The sequence below is a fragment of the Taudactylus pleione genome, unplaced genomic scaffold, assembly GCF_031769625.1.
Source record: "Taudactylus pleione unplaced genomic scaffold, aTauple2 ptg000186l, whole genome shotgun sequence".
Classification (NCBI taxonomy): Eukaryota; Metazoa; Chordata; class Amphibia; order Anura; family Myobatrachidae; genus Taudactylus; species Taudactylus pleione.
The window spans coordinates 3,013,137-3,019,136 of record NW_028284588.1 but is presented as its reverse complement, the minus strand read 5'-3'; positions in this window follow the sequence as shown (position 1 = coordinate 3,019,136).

Sequence of the window (6,000 nt, the reverse complement as noted above, 5' to 3'; positions counted from 1 at the left end):
CTTTATCTCCATCCACTTTATCTCTGCCCAAGGCTTAGTACATAGACCCCCTATATGTATCTCATGGCAAGATATTACACAATCTATATAAGTGTATATGTGTAACTACAAATATGTGGATAAGGGCACGTGGTAGAGCAGAATGAAGAGAAGGTGCGAGCAGCGAACTACAAGGAGGTGAAGAGCGGAAGACTGAACAAAGGTGGTAAAAGTGTAGAGTGGTAGATCATGCAGAGGTGGTGGAGGTGAAGAGCAATGAGGAGCTGCCAATTAATTCCCAACAATGAAAATTTCCATATTTCCTATAATACATTACAGAAATCTCATGTTAAGTGTATGATACTGCATACAATTCATGGCAAAATGTTGCACAATTTATATTATAGTTAGTTTATATAGTTTTTTAATTCATATATTATCTAGCATTTTACATTTTCTCCGCTATAAGCACAGAAGGTTTTAAATAATAAACACGGTAGCTGCCTTTACTCCCAAGCCCAAATTTTCAACACATTGTTTAGCTAACCAGTTCCAAAAAGATGCCATTCTGCAGGATGCTTTTTACAAATAAACATAAAAAAGTTTTATTTTCAGAGTCCTCACGGACAGACTTTATAATACAACAGAGGAGAATGTAACAAAGGGCCCGATTCAGACCTGTTCATTAGGCTGCGATCGCTCGCAGCCGGAGGATTGTTGCAAATTGCGCATGCGTATAAGTGGCAGTGCGCGTGCGCCCACCAGTCACTGCGATCTTGAAACGATCGCTCTCTGCATATTGCCAGAGCGCTAGTTTGAGTGACTGAATTGGGCGTCTGTGTGGTGGTGACTGGGGCAGGTCTGTGTAAACGGGGTGTGGTTGCACAAGCACAGGTGTGGCTGGGCATTTTTACACCAACTTAAGGGCGTGAATAATTAACACGTAGCGTCAGCATAACCATCATATGAGAGAAATAAAGACATTGGTGATCGCAGTGATTGCCATAGCCTAGAGTCTACCTTAAGCACTGCGTGGCGGTTCGATGTCACCCGATGGTACCAATGTTTTCATACACTTCCTGGTGATGATGTCTGGAAGTGGGCGTCTTTACTCCTGGCTGGTGGGCATCTAACTTCACCCGACAATTGCACGTTCAGACATAGGAGGCGTCCTCATACCTTAGTGTGCGATCGCATCATTTGCATATTTTCATTCCTTATGGCAGGGAACGAGCGCACCCTAGTGAACGGGTTTGAATGTGCTCCATAGTACGGTGGGTCCTCATTGTCTGTTTTATCTTGGAGGCAAGACACAACTTTGATTGGCTGATCGGTTACTTACTGTAGTAGCCTAACCTGATTTTAGCTTATTGTGCGACCAATGCTCTTTGTAACAAGTTGAATGTTCTTTTTTTTTTTTAAATCCTATTAGACTTCATCTGATCAAAACAGAAACGATGGAACAGGTAATGTAGGTAATGTTTTTTACTCTGGCAGCAGTTATTTTTTTCATTCCAAACAGGGGCATTAATTTATAAGTCTATGACTAAGGCGACAAAATATTGATTTTACTTATTTTTAAAAGGCTAATGTTTTATGGGAAGCAGATGATGATTAAATGCAATATTGTTGCAACATTGTTAAAATAAAACCCCAGGCACATCCGTTGGTAGTTTGCCATGTGAATGAGGGAAAATTACCATTATTAACTCTCTCTCTGGCTACCTCTTGTCATCACAACAGGCACCCAAAACAAAAGATAGTTGTAAGGAAAACAGAATTCTGTACAGGTAGAGCATCTGTTTAAGCACTTTCAGAGTTTTTACAAAGCAAACCTCTCCCCTCACAATAGGGACCCTGGATGGTAGAGAAAAAGAAAGAAGTGTAGCCAGATGGGGTCTGTTATATGCAGCATCGGTCTCTGGAGACCACATCACCCAGAATGCTTGAAGTGAAAATATAGAAGTGAAGTCAGAGACCATTGTCCATGAACTGTTTGTTGAAAGAAGCGAAAAAGGATGAAAGAATGGTCTTTACAAAAAAGGCTCCAGGAGTACAATAATCCTTCAAGGGAGTACAGCTGAAAGGAGGACAGTGAGTACAGATGAAAGAGTGTCTATAGTTAGAAGAAGAGCAAATATGGGGCTGATACTGGTGTTCAGCAGGAGTTTATATCTGGTCCAAGTGTCGAGAGATAGTCCAGATGTGGTTCAAATACCAGAGGTAATCTAGACCTGGGTCAGGTGTCCCACTTTTACTACTGTGCAATCTCCTTGACCAAGCACAGAGAGCCATTGGAGACAGTCAAAAGTCTTTCATTCTTGCTTCAAGTGCTCACCTGGACTTCAGAACTGGTGTATGCAAGCAAACCATACAACCAGAGACACCAAGAAAGGTAAGGGGAGCAGGTACAATATACCCAGGGTGTAGGTTCTCGTTCTTGCATCTTTGTGGTATTGGGCACACACTACCTGTATAAGTAAAAGTAGAATATTTTGCCTCCAAGTGATGGGGTTGAAGTTTTGTCAGTGGTTTATCTACCATTATATTGAGTGGGTATATTTATTAATGTACCAGTATTTTGGAACTGTCATTTGCCGAGTCACTAGGTACTTTTACCACTGTTGGTTTTACTTTCCCTCTATCTTTCTCTACTTTCCCATCTCTATCTCTCATCTCCCCTATTCCTCCCATCTGTCACTGCACTAGGAATTTTTCATGTGGGTTGGAGCCCCTTGGGCTAGCTGTATGTGCTAGAGCAGTGTTTCTCAAACTCGGTCCTCAGGACCCCACACGGTTCACGTTTTGCAGGTCACCCAGCAGGTGCACAGGTGTAATCATTACTCACTGACACATTTTAAAAGGTCCACAGGTGGAGCTAATTATTTCACTTGATTCAGTGTGGAGACATGGAAAACATGCAATGTTTGGGGTCCTGAGGACCGAGTTTGAGAACCTGTGTGCTAGAGTGTACGTGAAGCTAGATGGCTTAATAATGCTATTTCTCATGCAAGCCACTAGTAGTAGCAAAATACTTATGTTGGAGAATGGGAAGGACAGATATTGAGAACACGTGCAGGCTAGCAGGATAGCCTGTGGCTGTAGCTATACACTGGAACTGGATGCCGGAAGCACAACTGAAGAAGGCTGCAGGAAACACTGGTACTGGGTTTTAGAGTTACAGCTGAAGCAGGCTGCAAGTATACACTAGAACTGGGTGCCAGAAGCACAATTTAAGCAGACTGCAGGAAACACTGGATTTGGGTACTGGATCGCTAATGGAGTAAACTGCAGTGATATATCCTGTGAAGCTATACTGAAGCAGGTTTGCTGGATTACACTGGAGCTGAATGCTGTGAAGTAAATACTGAAGTAGGTGTGCTGGAACACACTGACTATGAATGCTGTGAAGCAAATAGTGAAGAAGGCTTGCTGTAATACACTGAGGCTTAATGCTGAGAAGCAAATCTGAAGCAGGTGTGCCAAAACACACTGATGCAGAATGCTGTGAAGCAAATCTTGAGCAGGTACTGAACCAGGATACAGAGTACTGATCCTCTGAGAGAGATGTTGTTCTGGCAATGTGCTTTCAGCAGTTCTGTCACAAGCCACTCATGTGAATGCCGGGGGACTGTTCTCTGAACTCCTCTTATCAACTGTCCATCATCCTTGCTCTGTTCTGGATTCGTTCCTGCGGCTATTTCCTTCTGGTGTGAATGCTGCTCCGATGCCGGTGATAGAATTTCACGTGTTTCTGGTTTTGGCATTGTCTCCTGTTATCCAGTCGAGTACCCAGTCCTCCTGTCAGCTTTTGTTACCTGCCGTTTGTGTCAACTAGGCGGCACGGTCCGCATATTTACTACCTGCCGTTTGTGTCATCCAGGCGGCACGGTCCGCCTATCCACGCTCTACCGTTTGTGTCATCCAACAGGAGGTTTCTGTCCAGAGTGTGCAGTCCAGCGGCTTGCATCAACCGAGTGGTACAGGCCACAATCCAGCACCCAGGGTACGCAATCCACCGTACCACGGCTTGTGTCAACCCGGGGGCAAAGGCCACAATCCAGCATCCAGGGTACACAATCCAGCGTACTACCGCTTGTGTCAACCCAGCGGCACAGGCAGCAATCCAGCATCCAGGGTACGCAATCCAGTGTACCATCACTTGTGTCAACTCAGCAGCACAGGCTGCAATCCAGTGTCCTAAGTACGCAATCCTGTGTACCACTGCCTGTGTCAACCTTGCGGCTCAGGCCTTACACCAGACTACTGCTGCCAAGGCTGCTGCACGACCCAAAGGCCACATCTTGTTCTATGGTCCACAGGCCACAGCTTTCCAAGGCTTACCAGCTCTCAAGGCTGCTGCACGGCCCAAAAGCCACATTTTGTTCTATGGCCCACTGGCCACAGCTTGCCAAGACTTACCAGCCCTCAAGGCTGCTGCATAGCCCAAAGGCTACATCAACTTCTTCCAGACTCTCACAGGGCAGCCTTCAATTCTTAGTCCACTGGAATGGCTATGGACCAGAGGAGCGCTCCTGGGTTCCTGAAAGAGCCTTACATGCTCTTCTCCTGAAGAAAGAGTTTTCTGAGAACTTTCCTGGGAAACCAGGGTTTAAGACTTCCTTAACCCCCTGTCAAGGGGGGGTAGTGTCACAACGCCGGGGGACCATTCGCTGAACTCCTCCTATCAACTTTCCATCATCCCTGCTCTGTTCTGGATTAGTTCCTGCGGCTATTTCTTTCTGGTGCGAACGCTGCTCCAATGCTGGTGATAGCATTTCACGTGTTTCCGGTTTGGCATTGCCTCCTGTTATCCAGTCGAGTACCCAGTCAGCTTTTGTTACCTGCCATTTTTGTATTCTAGGTGGCATGGTCCGCATATCTACTACCTGCTGTTTGTGTCATCTAGGCGGCACGGTCCGCATATCCACGCTCTGCCGTTTGTGTCATCCAGGTGACACAGACAGCACTCAGTGTCCAGAGTGTGCAGTCCAGCATCCAGTGGCTTGTGTCAACCCAGCGGCACCGGATGCAATCCAGCACCCAGGGTATGCAATCTAGCATACCACACACAGCTTGTGTCAACGAGGCGGCACAGGCCACAATCCAGCATACGTAATCCAGCGTACCACCACTTGTGTCAACCCAGCGGCACAGGCTGCAATCCAGCATCCAGGGTACGCAATTCAGCATACCATTGCTTCTGTCAACTCGGCGGCACGGGCCGCAATCCAGCATCCTAAGTAATGCAATCCTGTGTACCACTGCCTCTGTCAAGCCGACGGCACAGGCCTTTCACCAGACCACCACTGCCAAAGCTGCTGCACGGCCCAAAGGCCGCATCTTGTTCTACGGCCCACAGGCCACAGCTTGCCAAGGCTGACCTGCCCTCAAGGCTGCTGCATGGCCCAAAGGCCACATGTTCAATGGCCCACTGGCCACAGCTTGTCAAGACTTACCAGGCCTCAAGGCTGCTGCATAGCCCAAAGGCTACATCAACTTCTTCAGCCCTCGGACCACAACTAGTCAAAGTCTACCTGCCCTCAAGGCTGCTCCATGGCCGCAGCTAGCCAAGTGTTCCAGCCCTCAAGGCTGTTGCTGGACACATTCTCACTAGATATACCCGAATCCTAACAAGTTCCTGGTTTAAGAACCGAGAGGCCGTTTGAAACATGTCACTGGTGTTACTGGGAGCTGGTTAGAGAGAATGGATTCTGTGATACAGTCCAAGATAGCTACGTCCATGATGGAGAGGTGCTGGGATTGAAATGCCAGCCACATTTACAGATAAGTGACTAAACACTTTGGAGGTTCCACAGGTGGTCAACGGGGATGGCTGCAATGTGACAGCACTTGACCCGGTAATTGGGTCCCAAACTCTGGCATGTGACAGCATTTCCTTATTGTATCTCCCTCTATTCCTCCTATCTCCCCTATTATTCCTGTCCCCCTCTCCCATCTCTCCCTAGTACTCTCATCTCCCCTTATTTCTCCTGTCTTCCCTATTCTCTGTCCTTCATT